The sequence below is a fragment of the Lonchura striata genome, chromosome 37, assembly GCF_050655825.1.
Source record: "Lonchura striata isolate lonStrDom1 chromosome 37, ASM5065582v1, whole genome shotgun sequence".
NCBI lineage: Eukaryota > Metazoa > Chordata > Aves > Passeriformes > Estrildidae > Lonchura > Lonchura striata.
This window is the reverse complement of record NC_140739.1, coordinates 1,613,433-1,633,468: the sequence shown is the minus strand read 5'-3', so window position 1 is coordinate 1,633,468 and position 20,036 is coordinate 1,613,433. Positions and strand designations below refer to the sequence as shown.

Sequence of the window (20,036 nt, the reverse complement as noted above, 5' to 3'; positions counted from 1 at the left end):
ACATTTTCTCTATTTATATTTTATCTAGTGCAAACCATATACTTTTTCCCCCTTTGTTAGAAGTTAGATATTTTGTTATTGACTTTAATAAGACTTTTCACTTTTAAAATGATTACAAATGGCAGAATATCAGTGGAAAAACTTTGCAACTGCAATTTGCTTGTGACAAATCAATGTTCTATGTGTACTTCAGTGGATATTCTTTGAATCATACCAGTTTATCTTGAAGCAATGCAAGAATAATTACTCGAATATTAAGAAAATACATGTTAATACACATACTAGGACTTCTTTAAGACAATGATTTACTAAAATATGAATATCGATCTAATATCGATATACAACTAATACAGACAAAAACTCTCTAAGAGTTTAAAGTTAGAAAGTGTATGTTTATTGAGACAGCCGGGCAGTACCTGGGATAATTCCCTAATGCACACTGAAAAATCACAGGTATTACAAAGCTTTTTTATTTACAGAAGTCCTGAATACACAAAATATGAATGCATATTCATATCCCTGTCACTTCCTCTGCTCCGCTTCATATGCTAATTGGCAAAAAGGCAATTAAGCATGTGTAGTTCTGTTCCCTGAAATGAGTCAGGGGTCCATTTTGGGGAGGGGTCTCCAAAATGAAGAAATAAAATAAGTCTTCCTCGTTCTGACCTTTCTGCCTTTCCCATGCATACATGAGAAATGAATCCTTGCCATTTTCCTGTGCTTAAAGGATTCCTAAAGTATGGGAAGACTGCAACTGTTTTTGTGTCCCTGAAATCTGTTTATCACATTCTGTTTCTCATGATAAGCACAGCTACCCAAATATAAAGCTGGCAAGCAATGAGTTAATAGATCCTGGATATCTTATCTAAGATTCAACTACTGTTAACCATGAACAAAGTTGATTTATCTATTTCCGATAAGTCAGCAACATCCAGTTTAACTATCATCTTAACTTTCCTAAAATTCTTAATTCTTCAAAATTAATGTCTCACCGGGAATGGGGAGAAAGAATGGGAATGGGGACAGGGAATGGGAATGGGGAATGGGAATGGGGAATGGGAATGGAGACAGGGACTGGGAGTGGTGACAGAGACAGGGAATGGGGACAGGGACCAGGAATGGGGACAGGGAATAGGACTAGAAATGGGGACAGGGACAGGGAATATTGTCCAAGGATCAAGAATGGGGTCAGGATTGGGATGGGAACAGGACGGGAACAGGACAGGGGGGACACGAGAACAGGCAGGGGCAAGGGGAGTATGGAAGGGGAGTAAGGAGTTGGGCAGCCGCTGCAAGGGGACGAGGCATTGGGATGGGGCACATGGGGACAGTTCCAGGGCAGGGGGTCCTTGACCAGCTGCCCAGAACCTCCACCAGGGTCTCCCAGGGCAACTGGAGCCGCTCAGCCTGGGGTGCCCAAAGCCCTGAGCAACTCCCAGGTCCCTCCCAGGAACCCTCAAGTCCCTCAAACCCAGCATCCCCCACATCCCCTGCAAGACCCCCCCCATGTCCCCATCCTTGTCTTCGCTCAACATCTTTATTTTAACCTGCTTTTAAGAGTTTTGAAAGGGCAAAGAGAAATGAAAAGAAAATCTAGGCCACGGGGAGCCAGGAGGATGTTGAGCCCCCCAGCCGGGTGTCTTCCCAACATGGATCAGCAGCACCATGGGTCACCAGGACTCTGCCCACTGGGGCTCACTGGGGATCATCCACCACGGGTCCTTTCGTGGGGGATGGAGCTGGAGCAGTGCACGGAGCTCTTCCCACTCTGGGGCACTTGCAGGGCTGCACTTCGTGGTGCCTCTGCTGGTTTGGGGTCAAGGCTGAGCCGTGTGATGAGCTCTTCCCACACCTGGGACACTCGTAGGGCCTGGGACATCACCAGGAGTGGGGTTGGGATGTGCCCTGGTGCCTGGGACATCACCAGGAGCGGGGCTGGGATGTGCTCTGGTGCCTGGGACATCACCAGGAGCGGGGCTGGGATGTGCTCTGGTGCCTGGGACATCACCAGGAGCGGGGCTGGCTCTGATGCTCTCCAGTGCCTGGGACATGACAAGGGGCGGTGCTGGCTGGGGTTTGTTTGGTGCCTGTGCAATCCCAAGGGCAGTGTCACAGCGGGGCAGCTCTCAGTGTCCCCAGCAGGTCACAGTGTCCAGGGCAGCCCGTGCCAGCGGTCACTGCGCACACGGGGCAGGCTGGGCTGGACAGGGGACGGGGCAGAAACGCTGCCCCGGGACTGGGGTCTCTCCCTGTCTCTGGGGCCCAGCCCCTGCTGGGAGCACCTTGGGCAGGGCACGGGGCTGCTGCTGGGCCAGGGGGACAGGCCGTGCCCCCTGTCCCCTGCTGCTGGGCCGGGGGACAGGCTGTGCCCCCTGTCCCCTGCTGTTGGGCCAGGGGACAGGCTGTGCCCCCTGCCAGCTGCCCAGGCCCCTCTGATGCCTGTCCCTCGTCCCTGTGGCTCCTGTCCCCACCACTCCCCACCACCTTCACTCCCTCCTTCAAACCCACTCTACCCCTACACAGTGACCTCTGGAAAGAAAGAATGAATGAAGGAAAGGAAGAGTTGGCTGTTCACCCTGGCTGGATGTCAGGCACACACCAAAGGTGCTCTCTCACTCCCTTCCAGAGATGGACAGGAGGGAGAAAACAGAATGAAGTCTTCATGGGTTGAGCTAAGGACTGGGACAGATCACTCAGCAAATGCCATCATGGGCAAACCATTTTCAAAATTGGAGATAATAATGGAATTTTTGCTATCTGGATCAGGGCAGGATAGTAAGAAGTAAAACCAAGCTTTAAAAACACCTTCTGCCCTTCCCTCCCTCCTTCCCATCTCTACCTCCCCCCACAGTGGGTGCAGGGAGACAGGGAATGGGGGCTCTGGTCAGTTCATCCCCGGTTGTTTCTCCTGCTGCTTGGGGAGAGGAGTCGTTCCCCTGCTGTGCCAGGGGTCCCTTCTGGAGACACTTCTCCATGAACTTCTCCACGGTGAGTTCATCCCACGGACAGCAGTTCTCCACAAGCTGCTGCAGCGTGGCTCGCTCCTCCATGGGCTCACAAGTCCTGGCAGGGCCCTGCTCCAGCGTGGGCTCCTCTCCAGGGGTTTGCAGGTCCCTGCCAGGTCCCTGCTCCAGCACAGGTTTCTCATGGGGTCGCAGCCTCCGCTCAGGCATCCCCCTGCTCCAGCACGGGCTCCTCCAGGCGCTGCAGGTGCATCTCTGCCCTCCGTGCCCTCCATAGGCTGCAGGGCCCAGCTGCCTCACCAGGGACTGACCAGGGAATCTCAGGGCAATCAGCTCCAGCAGCTGGAGCAGCTCCTGCCCCTCCTGCCCTGCCCTGCCCTGGGGGTGTGCAGAGCTGTTCCCCTCACACATCCTCACCCTGCTCCTCCCTGCTCACAGCCACAATTCCAGGATCACCCATTTCCTTAAATCTCTTATCCCAAAGGCGTTACCACCATTTCTAACAGGGCCAGCCTTGGCCAGTAGCCAGTCTGTCCTGGAGCCAGCTAGAATTGACTCTGTGGGACATGGAGGAACAGCTGCTCTCACAGAAGCTGCTCCTAGAGCTCCTCCCTTACCAAAACCTGGCCATGCAAACCTGGTATAAGTATGGTAGAGTTTTATTACCACTATTAATTCTTATTATTTCTATTACCTCTATTTTTGCTATTAATGGTACAGTTATTATTATTACTAGTATTTTTAGTCTTTTGGACTCTATATTAATAGTGGCTAGATTAGAACTGGAAACAAAGGTACTTCATTGCAAGTAGCAGTTAGAGTTTTGTCAGCCTCTTGCCCTGCCCTGTTCTGTGTCATTGCTGTGTCTGTGTGTGAAGCTGCTGCTGCCAGGCCTCCCTATTTCTCTGGTTTGAGAAATTCCATGGCATTGCTCACATGTCAGAAAGAGAAAGTTCATTCCATTCAAACACATGCTCTTAGCTCTTCGAGTCCCATTGTTGGAAGCTTGTTTTCTAACATTGTTGACTTTCTCAGCTTCTGTTAATATTTGTGATTTTATAGCAAAATGTTCTTGGGTGTGATTGTGCAAGATTCTCTAATCAGCTTTCAGTTTGCTCTTGGGTTTCTTACTGGTGTGTCCGAGCTGAAGGCAGCATTTTGGGTGGGAGGCTTCAGTGGGAGCTGGGATTGCCTCGGCAGCAGCTGGTTTTGCAATGTGAGCAGCGCTGACAGAGATTCCGTGCGCTGAATATTCCGCCTGGTTGGAGCCGCAGTGCCCGGCTGGAGGGAGCCGCGCCGGGCGCTGCGGGTTGTGCCGGGCCGGGCAGCGGCCGCAGCCCCGGCAGGGCCCGGCCGTGGACACGGAGCCTTTGCTGGGCAGGGCTCGGCCCTGCGGCGCCGGGCGGGCGGTGCCGCTCCCGCCGGGAGCCTGCGGGAGCCGGGACAGCGAGAGAGCCCGGGCCGAGCATCAGCCCCGGGGCACGGCCCGGGAGGGGCACAGCCCGGGGGTCCCGCAGAGCCTCCCCGCTCCAGAGCCGCGCCTGCCGCAGCGGGGCAGCTGCGGCACCTGCGGGGCACGGAGGAGCCGCAGGCGGCGTTCCGAGCGCTCCTTCGGGGCAGGATTTTGTCCCGCTTCGGGGAATTCCCGCGGGCCGGGCGGGCCGGGGCCGCTGCCGAGCGCCGCCGCCTTTCCCGGGAGCCGCCGGGCAGAGCTCTCTGCTCGGGGCTGGGAAAAACACCTTCACTCCCCTGGGAACATTTAAAAAGTTTAATACAGGACAAGAGGAGACAAGGGCCATAGAGCAAAGGGCCGGGTGCATCTCGGCACTGAGCCAAGAGCACACGGTTATCTCCGGAGATACCCCTTGAATACCTTTTCCCTTACACCAGCCGGTTGCATATTCATAGTCCCTTATGCATAGTAAACTTATTCCCAAGCTAGTTTACATATTCCAAGAACTGTTCAGCATGGCTCCTCCTCGGTTCCACCTTTTTAGGGCATGTGTATTCCTTGGTTGTGGTTTTGGTCCTTTTTTATCATCCTCTTCAGTTTTGGCGCCGGCCCACACTGCCTTCAGGCGGTGAGTGCTGATGGTCGGCAGATCTGTACAGGTGTCCTCATCCTGTGCTCACTGGATGTTATCCCATCCAAGCAGGAATTTTAACACAAGCATGCTTCTCTCAGCTATGGCACTACTGTGTCTGAGCTTAATGAATGAACAGCAGAAATAAAAACTATATAACAAAGTTATTGTAACACCACACATATAAAATCCAATGGAATATTTGCAAAAAGCCAATATTATAATATGTATCTATAACAGGGCCAAGGGCCGGGTGCCCGCTCCGTGGCCCCGGGACAGCAGAATTTTGGGGTCCCGGTGCTGGCTGCCGGCAGAGCCCCGGCGCTGGGCCGGGATGCGTGGGACCCTCCCGCAGAGGGGAGGGCTCTGCTGGGCAGCGGCGGCTGCGGCAGCGTTCACTGCGGGACCCGGCTCGCCGGCAGCGCCCCGGGAAGAGACGGGACCCGCTCGGAGGGGGCGGCGGGCGGCGGGCGGCGAGCTCAGCCCGGCGCTGGCCTTGGCTCGCAGGTGGCCATCGAGCGAGTGTGCCGGGACCGCATCTCGGAGCGGGCGCGGCTGCTGAGTGAGCGGGGCCAGCGGGAGAAGCCGCGGGGGTGCCGGGCGGGGCTGAGGCGAGGCCCGGCAGGGGGGCAGCCGGAGCTGCGAGGGGAGAGAGCGCGGAGCGAGCGGGGCCCGCAGCGTCCCGGGCCGGGCAATGGGAGCGGGCTGGGGCCGGGCAGGGGTGCCCGAGGCGCGGCACAGCACCGGCCCCGCTGAGGCATCGCGGTCCCCCCGCAGTGCAGCAGCGCCCTTGTGCCCCTGGAGCCGGCGCTGCCGTGGATGGCGTCGTGCCCTGGCTCCCGCAGCTCCTGGACTGGTTCGAGCTGCCCGACGGCTCCGCGCTGGCCACAGAGCATCCGCAGCGCTGTCAGGACCTCTGGTACTCGCTGGCCGAGCGGCGGTTCCTGACGGAGCCCGTGGCGCGGGCCTGTTCCGCCAGGTGCTGGAGGCCGTGCGGCGCTGCACCAGCTGCGGCTCCTGCACCGCGACATCAAGGCTGAGAAAGTCCTCGTCAACCTGGTCACGGGCGAGGCGAAGCTCATCGACTTCGGGTGCGGCACGGTCCTCCAGGACACATTCTACACCAGGATGTCAGGTTGTTATGGACAAATTCAACTGGGGAGACTAATTATAGACAAATAAATTAACAAGAATTTATTAAGCAAGTGGTATTAAGCAAAAGAACAGCGCTGGGCGGCTGGGGAGGCTCTGCTCTGCCATGGCGCACCTTCCCCCTTTGACTTTTTTGTTTTTCTAGTCCCTTTTTTTTTTCCAGCTGGCGTATTTTCTCTCAATGCACTCTGCGCCGGTGCAATTGGTTGCTTGGGGGACTTTTTTTCTGCCCTTGGTGGTCATAAGAATGAAGATTCCTCATCTTCCTTGCAGATTGTCCTTGGCCTAAAAGTTAACTTGTATATAATTAGTTACACAGTCTTTTATGCTAGTTGCATTCCCTATTCAGTTCAAATTCTTATCTCCTTTAACGCTCATTTTGATGAACAAAGACCTTTTTATTTATTACAATCCCCCCTTTTTCTCTTTACCAATTTGTTCATTAAAACGCTTTAACTCTTGGTAGCTTAAGACCAGGGTTTCATCTACTTCTAAGTCCCTGGGCAATGTTTCCTACCTATCTCTAATAAGCATTAGATGAGCTGCCTCTAGTCTTCCTTTTACAATGTCTATGATTTTATTAACAATGTAAGGTCTGAAAGTTAAATTTAGTAACAACAATATTACGGGACCAGCAATCCCCCTTATACAGAATTTCTCCTTGAGTGCCATACCCCAGAGTTTTGCACCCCTCAGGGTACCATGAGACCTTTAAACATTTACCTGGATGGGTGACAGCCAAGGCAGTTGCTATGGTTTCACAGCCCCAGTACCCACACAGATATTCCCCAGGATAATGACAATATCCCCTCCCAGGATTGGAACTAGGGCACCAATAGGTAGCCTGGAGTTCAGGTTTACTCCATCCCCACATAGAGTTTGCCGAGTCTTTCTTAGTAACAAAAAAAATAGGAGCTACAGTGGTGGCATTATGCTCAACAACTTTCCCTTGGTCTATTTTGGTCAGAGTCCAATTAAATGGCTGGTATGCATAGTCCCCTTGACCAGGCCAGGTACAACATATAACTAATATGCACAGAATTTGCCAGCAAGGGTGGAGTCCAGACTGCCCCAGGATCTGATTATCATTATCTCCTGATTCCCAGTGTTTGTTTTGACATGTTATTGCTGGGCTCACCTTTACCCTGCAGCACTGGAAGGGTTAGTATCCCCCCGGGGCCTGCAGATGGTTCCGTGAGCCCAGCCGGGCTCAGTAGCCAATTCTAATTTTGGCCATGGTTCGTGAACATGAAGTCCAGTTCTTTTCCATAGGAATGAAGGAACAAAGCCCCAATGTTTTAGGGGTAGATGAGAGGTGACCACCAGAGGACGAGGCCAGCCAAAGCTGCCAGATTTTATTCTGAGAGATGCCCTTGAATATAGGGCATGTTTTAGGCAGAATGTCAGTATTGGCTAAGGGCATCTGAAAAGATTGAGAGTTCTTTTCCATAGCAAGAATTGCGCAGATCCCCAGTGCTCCAGGAGCTGATGAGAATCAGCCCTTGACATCCCAACATCAGCCAGACATGTCAGGTGGCCCCCGGCAGGCCAAGCCAGCCAGACCTGTTCTATGTTTCCCTCGCTTCCATGGGGCCCCACAGTGTCCCAATGGTCCCTTGCTTCCAGGAGGCCCTGAGGTGTCACAATGCCCCCCCGGTGACACAAGCCCCTGAAGGGTCGGAATGGTCTCCATGGTTCCATCAGGCCCCACAGAGTCATAATGGTCTCTGGGTCCATGAAGCCCCGCGGTGTCACCATGGCCCCTTGGTTCCATGGGCTCCAGTGGTGCCACAATGATCCCCTTGGTTCCATGAGGTGCCCACAGTGTCACAGTGATCTCCATGGGAAGGAAAGAACCAAGCCCCAGTGTGGCAGGGGCAGCCACCAGAGCCAAGGCCAGCCAGGCTTGACAGTACTGGCAGATTTTGTCTGGGAGGAACTCTTGGATATAGGGAATTTCAGACATGGAATCCCAATTTCATTCATGGACACCCAGAGGAGAAACACAATTCTTTTCCACAGGAAGGAAAGCACAGAACATCGGTGTTTCAGGGGCAGATGAAAGGCAGCCACCAGCGGCCTAAGCCAGCCAGACCTCTCTCTCCCGGTAGCTTTTGTCTGATGGCAACCCTTGGATATAGGGAATCTGGGAGGTGGAACCCCAACTTCGGCCATTTCTGCAAAGACAAGAAGGATGGTTCTTTTCCACAGGAAGGAAAGCACAGAGCCACAGTGTTTCAGAGGCAGAAGAGGAGAGAGTTGGCTCCTGGGGGGCCAAGCCAGCCAGAGCTGTTTGTCCTGGCAGCTTTTGTTATAGAGGAATTCTTGGATACATGGAATTTGGGAGGAGGAATCTCAATTTTGACCATGGTCACCTTGAGAAGGACAACTATTTACATTGGACAGAAAGCGCCAAGTCCCAGTGTTTCAAAAGCACATGAGATGCATCTCTCAAGAGGCCAAGGGCAGCCAGACCTGTCTGTCCTGGCTGATTACACTTGCAAGCAATTCGTGGATTTATGGAGTTTCGGAGGTGGAATCTCAGTTTTGGCCATGAGTGCCTGGTCAAGATGGAAGGTTTTTTCCTATAAGAAAAGCGTGAAATCCAAGTGTTCTGAAAGAAGATGAGAGGTGGCCACCCTTAGGCCAAGCCAGCCAGAGCTGTTTCGCCTGGCACCTTTCGTCTAGGGGCTATCCTTGGACACACGGCATTTTGGAGGTGGAATCTCAATTTTGGCTGTGGGTGCCTGGACAGGAAGATGAGTTCTTTCCATTAGGAAGGAAAGCACACAGCCCCAGTGTTTCAGAGGCACATGAGTGCCAGTCCTCAGGAAGCCAAGGCCATCCATACTTGTCAGTCCTGGCATCATTTTTCTGGGAACTATCACTGGATATAAGGAATTCTGGAGGCAGATGCCCAATTTTGGCTTTGGCTCCTGGTCAAAATGGATGATTTTTCCCATAAGAAAGAAAAGCACATGGTCCCAATGTTTCAAAGGCAGATGAGAGGTGTCCCCTGGGTGGCCAAGGCAGCCAGACCTGTCTCAGACCTGGCAGATTTCATCTGGGAACAATCTTGGCATATAAGGAAATTTGGAGGAATCCAAATTTTGGCCATAGGTCCCTGAAGGAAAAGGACAGTTCTCTCCCATAGGAAGGAAAGCTCAGAGTCCCAGTGCTTCAGAGGCAGATGAGAAGCAGCCCTCGACATGCCAAGGTCAGCTGGACCTGTTAGGTGGTCCCCAGGAGGCCCAGCCAGCAAGACCTGTTCCATGTTCCCTTGGTTCTGTGGGACCCCCCAGTGTCACAATGGCCCCGTGCTTCCATGAGGCCTTGCAGTGTCACAATGGATTCGTGGTTCCACAGAGCCCTGATGTGTCACAATGGCCCCTCGGCTCCGTGTGCCCTCGCTGTGTCACAACGGCTCCTCTGTGACACTGCGGCTGCACAAGCTCACCATGGACCCTTGGTTCTTTTGGGGTCACCGAGTTCCACAATGGTCTCCTTGATTCCATGAGGCAGCACAGTGTCACCATGGCCCCTTGGTTCCATGAGGTTCCCCAGTGTCACCGTGGTCGCTGTCAGAGGCTGGATGAGATCGATGTCCCGAGACACCTTGGGATGCTCGGAATGCCCGTGTGGGGCGGGGGCGGGTCAGGCCTTGGTTTGTGGTGGGACAGAGCCCCGCCCCCAGCCTGGCCTGGCAGAGCTGTCAATCACACAGCAGGGCTGGTGCTGATTGGCTGAGCTGTCAACCAATCACACACCAGCAGCTGGTGCCTACCCTGGCTCTGATTGGTCAATCACCTGGCAGTCCCACCCCAGGGGCGGGCCCATGGAGGCCCAGGGGGTTAAAAGCCGGAGCACGAGGCCAGCCCATGGTCTGGATCCTGCCTTCTCCTGGGGTTCCTCTGTTGGTGATGCTGGAACCTGAGCAGCTGGTGCCTGAGTGTGTCTTTCTATAGATCTCCTCCCTTTCTGCTGTTCTCTATTTCTTCTCCTTCTAATCCTGCTTACCTGGAACATTTTTTGGTAATGTAACATCTTGGGGGTTAAAGGTTTTTAGGTAAAGTGGGCAAAGTTAATGAAGTTAATGCTATGATAAGAGTTTTATGTTGAAGTGGATGTTGTATGAAACCCTTTGCTCAAGCTCCTTGATTGTCTATGTTTTGCCAGTAAAAATTTGTGTCATTTTGACCTCTTAGCTCTGTTGGTTGGAGCGTGGTGCCGGTATCACCCAGGTTGTGGGTTTAATCCCAGTTTGGGTCATTCACTTAAGAGCTGAACTTGATGATCCTTGTGGGTCCCGTCCTACCAAAATATTCTTTGCATCTGGCCATGATGAGAATATCTGGCTGGTGTTTCTCTTGTGCAACAAAATCAAGTAAAGGAAACTTTGGTGACCCCAAAGTGTTCTGGGGTGTTACAGCCCTGCAGACTCACAATGGCCTCTTTTTTCCATGGGGCCCCACAGTGTCACACTAGCCCCTTGGTTCCATGAGGATCTGCAGGGTCACACAGGTTTGTGACATTTGTCCTTGCTGCCCCTCACATCCCCCTGCCCCACAAACAACCCTGACCCACCCGTGAGGGACAGGCCCTGCTGTGCCAGGCTGGGCTCAGGGCTTGGCCTTTCTGCTTCCCCCAGCCAGCCCAGGCCTTGCACAGCATTGCAGTTCCCTGCTCTGAGCCTTGGGCTCCCTGCAATCCTGGCCTCAAGGATCTGCTCTCACCAGTCCCTGGGGAGCCTTTGGCAGTCCCTGTCCTCAGTGGGGCCCTGTGATGCTCCAAGGGACTTGGACTTTTGCTCCTGACTCCTTGAGCAGCTCCTTCAGCCTTCTCTCAGTGCCTGAGTCTCCTGTGCTCAGCTGAAGATCCATTGTAGGGCTCATTAAAGTACACAAAACCCTCATTGGGGCAGGCTTCCTCTTCCTGCAATTCTCTACAAGTTTTCAGGCCCTGTACAGCAGATTGGAGTCAGTTTAAAGATCCTTTAAGAAGAGAGTTTTAATAAAACATTAATTATTTATTTTAACAGAGCATTTTTTATTTCCCAGTTTGGAGAAGAGCTGATAGAAGCATTCCCCAGGTGATTTTGACACTGAAGTTCTCCTGAGGAGGTCTGGGCATGTAGAAGTATCAGCCCTGTGAGAGCAGACCCTGTTTGGACAAGCTGCTCCTCACCCCCAGCCTCACCATGTCTGACATCGCCCACCTGGCACTGACATCCCTGTGCCCTACAGCAGAACCTTGTCCCTGAGCTCTGCAGCTCCACGTCCCAGCCCATTGCACCGTGTCCCACCTGCTCTCCTCAGGGCTCTGCCTGCACACAGGCCCAGGAGAAGTTTTCCTCGTGGGAAGGAAAGAATGGAAAAGCCTGAGCAGGTTTCCTGAACAACAAACCCTGTTGTAGTGTGGCAATGCGCTCCCCTCGCCGCGATTCCCCGAGCGGTGCCGGGCTGGGCGGTGAGAGGGAAGAGAACGGGCGGCCGCTCCCCCTGCAAAGCTCTGCAGTCCCAGTCGGTGGTGCGGGAACAGATGGAGGAGACCCGGGACTTGGGGGTGAACAGGATGGTTTTATTCAGTGAGCCCCAAGACCCCCTCGGGAGCGGGAGCAGAGGTTTTATACAAGAATTCAGGGAGACGGGTGTAGGAACAGCAACCAATGAGGGAACAGCAGGGGAGGAGTTTAGGGCAGAACTAACATATCACAAACCTCTCAGGGGGAGCAGGGAAGTGAAATAACACAAAATAAGCAATAGGGTTTTGAGTCTCACTAAACAGACAGGGAATGCTCTGGAAGCAGAGGAGGGGGCTAGGATGAATGACAGGGAAGGTTCCAGAGAAAGGGGCAGGAAAAGGGAGGATTGACAACTTGGAGATGAGGGGGTTAGGGGAGAGCTAGGGAAGACTGACAACTGGGGAGAGGCGGAGATTAGGGATTGGCGGGAGGGGGGAACAGATACTGAACAAAAATCAAATTAAAGACACACCACCACAAAACCCCACTCAGGAGCCACCTGCTCAGTACAGGCTGCCTGGAATTGTGTCACCTTTCTACAAGGGACAGTGTGGCCAGAAATTATCTCTGGAAGCAGAATTCTCTGAGTCTCCCAGCTAAATTGTCTGTCCCTGTCCTTCCCCTGGATCTCTGTTGCAGATGGAAGCTGCTGCTGCCATCCTCACCTTTAACCTCTTTCTAGAATGCAGGCAGATATTCCCAGCTGTGTTAAGCAGGATTTGCTCAATGTTTCTATAAATCTTTTATGTCCCCCATGGAACGAAGGGGCCATTTTGGCACTGAGGGAGTGACATGGAAGCAAAGAGTCAGTAGTGACCCTGGGGTCCCATGGAACCAAGGGGCCATGGTGACACAGCAGGGCCATGTGGATCCAGTGGCCCATTGTGACACTTTGGATCCAAGGAGACCATGGAGACAACCCCAGAACCTCATGGAACCAAGGAGTCCATGGTGACCCAGTGGGGCTGCATGGAGCCAATGGTCCATGGTGACACTGCCCATCCAAGGAGGCCATTTGGACACTGCAAAAGCTCATGGAGCGAGGTGGCCATTGTGACACTGAAGAACTTCATGACACCAAATATCCATGGGGACACAGCAGGGCATCATGGAACCCAGAAACTGCTGATGGCAGTGCAGAAACTCCTGGAACCCGGGGCTGTTGTGGCACTGCAGAACCAACACAGCTGCTGCACCTTGTCCCCTGCCCTGCACAGCTCCTTGGGAGGCACGGCAGGAGCAGCACCCTGGGAGCCTCGGGAATGCCCCTCTGGGATCCATGGCACATGCTCTCAGGGTCCAGTTCCCAGCCAGAAAAAGATGTTCCTGCCCTTGAAGGCAAAGCTCTTAAGAGGGGGCCAAAAGCCAAGTGGAGCAAGATCCTACAGGGACATTTCACTGACAGCCTTCCTAACTTCACCCATGGTTGTTGTAGCTCATGGATTGGGAATTAAATCAGGGCAGGGTCTTTGGTCGGAGCTGCCCTAGGTCAAAGGAGGCACTGAGAGAGAAACAGAGCAGGTGAAGGAAAGCAGGAGAGAAAGGAGGTGTTTTAGTTTGGAAAGACAGGTGTCTTCTAAGGAAGTCAGGAGTCTCCCCTGAAATTTAAAAATGTAGACTCTTTCTGAATTGTTATAAATTTGAAATAAAGGGGGCTCTCAGGTAAAAATATGGAAGCAGGAATAACAGTTTTTTATTAGGGAAGAAAATAAAAAAGATAAAATAAACAATGCAGTGAACTAAAACAACACTGACAGAGTCAGAATACAACCTGACACCCTGTTGGACAGGGTGTCAGCCACAGTCCAATTGGAATGGTGGCTGCAGTCTTCCAGGAGTGTCAGGTGTGGTTCTGTTGGAGAAGTGATCCTGTAGGAATGGGAGTCCTCTTCTGAAGAGGAAGCTGTTCCTCTGAGAAATCCAGCACAGAGAAAGCTGTGTTGGTGGGCCAGAATCTCAAGCCTAGATGCAGGTAGGAATTCTTGGCTCCTCCCTCCGGGTGGAGCATCTCACAATGGGATGTTACAGTTCTTCTCAGTCATGCAGTGACATTCAATAGCCCATTATCAGCAGATGTCTCCCCTGAGGGAGGATTGATTGTGGAAGAGATAAGGAAAAACTGCCCACTTAACACAGGACAACTGCCATACAGATGGCAAATAGAACACATCTTGCTTTTCAGTCTTGGACAGGAGGTCACAAATAAAATCAGCTGAGAAGGCAGCACTCTGAAAATCAAATCAGAACTGACAGAAAATGAATGGGACAGAAATCAGTAATTCTGAAAGTTTTATTTATTATAAAAATAAATCACACCCACCCAGCGCCACACAATCCTGATCTCACACCCTCAAATTTGGATCTCACTTCTCCCGATCACCTTCCAACCCCATCTCATCCTGGAGGCTGAGGAATTCAGTATTTTTGGCATGGGAGTGAGGTGGGAACCAGCCATTTTGAGATGGGATTGAGTCATTTTGCGGTAAGATTGAGGGGTTTTGAGTGGGATTGAGTAATTTTGAGGTGACAGATAAATCCACCTTGGATTTTGGAGTGCAAAGATATGGAGAATAGTACCAGATATCCCCCAAGAACCCACAAATCCTCCAGAACATGTTCCCAAACAGTAAATTCCACCTCAAATACCTCTAAAATGGTGGGACTTCTGACATCTCTGATCAATACTCTTTTTAGTAATTTTTCAGGTGTTTTTAAGTGATAAAGACAAATCAGAAGAAAATTAGGTCCAAACCAAAACTAGAGACCCCTTGAGCATCCCCTGGGCACTGGACAAAACAAACTCAGCAGAAATCAAATTTAACCCTCCATAAAATGCCTTGAGGAAGATTTGCTCTTCCCACAAGTCACTTCTGATGGAAACACAAACAAATCCCAAACATTAATAGACCAACAACAGAAGCAATTCTGTGGTAATTCCAAATTTCATCAGTTTCTGCACAGCTCGCAGGTTCCAAAAAAAGAAATATGGAAATTTGACCCAATACAGATTATTAAAAGGAAGGGAACGGTCTGTGTAGCTAACACAAAGGTGACAGGGACCAAGAAAATAATGATTCTCCCCCCAAGCATGTGAATTCAGAAGTTATTTGGGAATAACTTGAGCTGGGCTTCTTGTAGGACTTTAGTAGCCTTGTGTTTCTCACCTTGGGGTGAACGATCCTTGTCAGTCTCGCTGGTATAATTTGGTCCCTTTCCTCCAGTGATTTTAACAGACTTTTCAAAGAAGGAAAAGTCTTTGATATTTTCTTTACCCTGGCCACCCACAACTTCCACTTTCCTCATAAGTTCTCCCAAAAGTCGCTCAGAGGAAGCTGCATCCAAGTTTCCAAGAGTTCCTCTGGAAAGAGGCAGAACCTCCGCGAGGAGGAAACCAGGCTGTTGTCAAAGGAACTTGGGGTCAGACAACAGTGCCCTGAACTCACTGTGCAAAATAATATTGCAGTCTGGTTAATAAAATTGTTAGAGAGATGCCCCTGCCCCAATTAAGGTGCTCACAAGACCAAATCCAAAGTGGATTTTATTGAACAGTAAATGTGAGGTAGAGAGAGAGATGGAAAGAAAAAGAAAAGGGGGGAGAGCAAGGGAGTGACAAGGACAGAGATCTCCCCTGGGGTGGGGCAAGTGTGACATTGTCCCCTGTGTGCGTGGCCTTCCCAGGGTGGGGGTTTTACACCTGAGCCAGTTTGGGTAAGGGGGGTGGTGTTCACCCCCCACCCTGAGCAGGGATTGCCTCACTGTTTCAGGTTACAATGTCAGATGTAACCAAAAGTGTTTTCAGTCACCATCTCCATAAACTGTTGTCAACAGGTGGGGCAGTGTTCTTTATCTCTTCCATGGCTCAGCCCTGATAACGCCCTCCAGGGGCCATCTTCTGTTAATGGGCCACTGAGTGTCACTGCAGCACTGATAAAATTACATCATCCCATTGGGGGATGCTCCGCCCAGGGGGAGGAACCAAGGATTCCTGCCTGGATATAATCTCACCCTTGCAACACCATGACCACCTTGCCTACTGGATTCCCAGAGGACAAGAGCTCCATAACCACCACTGGACCTTCAGAGGAAGACCAGACCCTTCTACAGGATCGCCGCTTTGACAGAATCACGTTCATCACTCCAGCTGGACTGCAGTCACCATCTCATCAGACTGCTACCACCACCCTGACCAACGGGGTGTCAGGTTATATCCTGACTCTGTGAGTTTAAACCAGTGTTTCTGTATCATTGCCGTGATCTTAATTTTCTTATTCAATTGTCATTCTGGCTTAGACTCTCCCCCTGGTTTGCTTTGAAGCCAGTACAAAACTCACTGTGCTCATCCCTTGATTTCCTCCAAAAACAGGATTTCCCATACCCAAACGTTTGCCAGATGGAGAAGGTTGTGAGGAAGAGGAACATGCCCTGGCACATTGAGGCAGATGAGGAGGAAGTCAGTGCCCCTTTCCCCCTCTCTCCTGCTCCATCTCCCTGCCCAGCCTGGCTCCCAGCTGCAGGACAGCCCCGCTGCCGGTGCCCTCCTGCCGGGGACGCACTGGGGGGATCTCCTTGCCCTTCCCTGTGGCACGGAGGCAAATCCCACCTACTCCTTGTCCTTCCTCCCCCAGATCAGGAGCTGAGGATGGAGACCAGGAAAGACAAATCCCTGCAGCAGAACCTCATGGAAGAGGCCATTTTGAGCAACTCCACAGCGCAGGAATCCAACAGGGAGGAAAATCCCTGGAGATCTCACAGGAGGAGGGGCTGCAAGCCCAGCCCAGGATGCTCTGAGGAGGAAAGACCCACTCTGGGCCAGGAAGGTGGGCAGAGCTTCAGCCAGAGCTCGGAGCTGGTGGTCCCTGAGAAGCTTCATGATGGGGAGAAGCCCTAAAGTGCTCGGAGTGTGGGAAGAGCTTCAGGGAGAGCAACAGTCTGAAATGACACCTGATGATCCACACCGGGGAATGGGCCTACGAGTGTGGGGAGTGTGGGAAGGGACTCAGCTGCAACTCCCACCTTGTCAGCCACTTACACATCCACACTGGGGAGAGGCCCTACAAGTGTGGGGAGTGTGGGAAGGGATTCAGCTCCAACTCTCCCCTTATCAGCCACCAACACATCCACACCGGGGAATGGCCCTACGAGTGTGGGGAATGTGGGAAGGGCTTCAGACAGAGCTCCGACCTCATCATCCACCAACGCATCCACACTGGGGAGAGGCCCTACGAGTGTCCTGAGTGTCAAAAGAGGTTTCACACCAGCTCTGGTCTCCTCAGACACCAGCGGATTCACACGGATGAGAGGCCCTTCCGCTGCCCTGACTGCAGGAAGGGCTTCAAGCGCAACTCCACCCTCGTCACACATCAGCGCATCCACACTGGGGAGAGGCCCTACATGTGCCCCACCTGTGGGAAGGGGTTTTACAGCAGCTCAGATCTCCTCCGGCATGAGCGGAGTCACTCCGAGGAGAGGCATTTCCTCTGCCCCGACTGCGGCAAGGGCTTCAAGCAAAAGTCCAATCTTGTCAGCCACCAACGCATCCACACTGGGGAGAGGCCCTACTTATGTCCCCAGTGTGGGAAGAGCTTCACCTGGAGCTCTGACTTGACCAAACACCAACAGAGTCACCAGTAAGGGAAATCCTGAAAGTTCCCCAGCTGCAGGAAGAGCTTTGTGCACTGCTCCAGCTTCATCCCCCATTGGAGGACCACGTTGGGAAGAGCCTTGGTGATCCATGTTTCCTGTGATCCATGCTGAGAAGACACCTGTTCCTTTTCCTGCCCCTACCAATGGCCTGATATTGGATTGAAGGACATGAGGGTCTGTCCATGGCCCTGTCACTACATTCACTCCCACCTCAGGTCATTGCCAGGGTCAGGAAAGGGACTCTCTCTTTCCCTGAGGAGACGGGTGTCCTTTCCATGCAGGAGGAAACATGTGGCCAGGAAGATACAATTGATGGTGATGTAGTTTTCCCTGTAAATAGTTTTTCTTATCCCTTCTGTTGTCAATATTTTTTCTGTTTCTCTTTGTTCCTTATCTTGTTCCTGTTCCCAGTAAATTGTTCTTATCCTAGCTAGGGATCTTTCCCTTTTTTCCTTCAATGGAAGGTGGGAGGGCAATGAGTGCCAGCGGGGTTTTAGTGGGAGCAGGAAATTGGGGAATCCCATTCCTGAACCCCAGCCCCTGGAAATGGAGCATCCCAGCTGGTGCCAGCCCTGGTGGCCATGGCAGCAGCCTTGGGAGCGGGTCCCTGGCTGGGGCTGAGGAAACCTCTTCACTCTGGTGCCCAGGGACAGGAGTGGAGGGAGCAGCTGCAGCTGAGTCGGGGCAGGCTTAGGTTGGATCTCAGGAAAAGGTTTTTGCGCAGAGGCTGCTGGGGCACTGCCCAGGCTCCCCAGGGAAGGGTCACAGCTCCAGGGCTCTCTGAGCTCCAGCAGCGTTTGGACAGTGCTGCCAGGCCCAGGCTGGCAGTGTTGGGGTGTCCTGTGCAGGGCCAGCAGTTGGACTCAAGGATCCTGATGGGTCCCTCCCAGCTCAGCCAATTCTGTGGTTCTGGGATCCATGACCCTGGGGATGGGTGTGCCAATTGTTGCCATGGAAACAGATTCTGGCTCCAGGCCTGAGCTGGTGTCCATGGCAGCCACCCCTGGCATGGGGTCTCCATGGAGCTGCCCAGGGCCTGACCATAGCAACAGGGGCTGGGGATGGTTGCCATGGAATATGACCATAGCAACTGGGACTGGGGATGGTTGCTGTGGAAACTGACCATAGCAACAGGGTTTCCTGGTGATGGTTGCCTCCTTAGGATGAGATTTTTCACTGGACCTCAGAGGGGTTCCATGGGGACTTTCCAAGAGTCTCCAGGCTGTTTAAGAGCTGGAATGTCACACACAGAGACAGGGGCTCCATGGAGACCTCCCAAGGGTTTCTGGGGATGGCAAAGAGCCGTGTGGTCAGAGGCAGTCACAGCCATTCCATGGTGACATCCCAGGGCACCTTGGGCTGCAAAGGCACCGATCTGTCACAGGCACTCACGGGGGCTCCACAGTGACATCCCAGGAGTCCCCAGGCTGCCAAAGATCCAGGATGTCACACACACTCCTGTCATGTGCAGAGTGGGAGCTTCAGGCAAAAGCTTTATTTCTTTATTGGAGAAACTCCTGCTGAGTCATGAGATGGAGACACCCAGCAGCCACCATGAGTAATAAAAGCACTGCAGAGCCCCCAGACTTCTAAAATTCCTTTTAAGAGAGGAGACTGGGAGTGACTGGATCCAATCCCAGCCCCAGAATTTCTCAAAGGTTTATGTATAAACAATTGGACAGGTAGAATTGAACAATTTGTCAATGCAATTTTTCATACAGGATTAATGATGTAATACCAGATATATTTATATAAATACAATCTGATAATGATTAGACAATAAGCTCTTAACCAGAGTTATTTACTCCACAGTCCAGAATCTATAACAATTATAGGATATTCTGCTCTAGGAAGCAATTTTGAAGTCAGCAGGGCCTTGCTGGAGTGGTTTGAGCCCATTGCAGGCAGAGCTTCCTGCTCCAGCAGGAACTGCCTTTCCTGTGCCAGGAGCAGGGCAGGTCCCGCTGCAGGAACAGTCCCAGGCCAGCCCCAGCACAGGGAAGGCCTCGGGCACAAGGGCAGAGTGCCGTGCTGGGAGCTGTGCCAGGGACAGCCCGAGGCACCAAAGGCACCTTGGCAGCAGCAGCTGCTTGCAGGGCATGGCCAGAAGCCTCCCTTGCAACCCGGCCTGGTGGCCAGCGCTGCAGAGCTGCTGCCTCAGGGCTCATTTCTGGCTGGGCTCTGAAAAGCCACTTCTGCTCCAGGAGCCTGACTGGGAAGCCATTGGCCCACCACCTTGGGGACAAGATATTATCAACAAAACTCTTCATGCCAGCAGAGACAAGGCAGGGGCAGAGGAAAGGGGAGAGCCAGGCCCAGGGGACAGGGCTGCCATGGTGATGGCTGTGAGGTCACTGCCCTGCAGCAGCCTGGCTGCCCTCAGCAGACATTCTGGTCAGAAGAGTTGTGAGGGCACCCAGCACATCCGAGAACCCACACAACAGGAATTCCATCCTTGGGGAGGGGAGGGGATTTCACTGGGTCAGGTTGCACACATGCCCTGATTTTTGAGCATTCCTGGGATGGGAAATCCACTTCTCTGGAAAAAACAGTTGCCATTTTGTGCCACTCTCATCACTGTAAAATATTTCCTCCTTCTAACAAATTTAAATCCACTCTCATTCAGTTTAGAGATATTGACCACTGCTAGACTTGGGAGAAAATAATTTTGAT

The 20,036-nt window shown here is 52.4% G+C and overlaps 1 pseudogene; it reads left to right on the top strand.

The window, feature by feature from the left end:
- LOC146763953 (uncharacterized) overlaps window positions 1–17,351 on the top strand; it is a 53,323-nt pseudogene extending 35,972 nt beyond the window's left edge.
- Window positions 17,352–20,036: the final 2,685 nt, after the last annotated feature.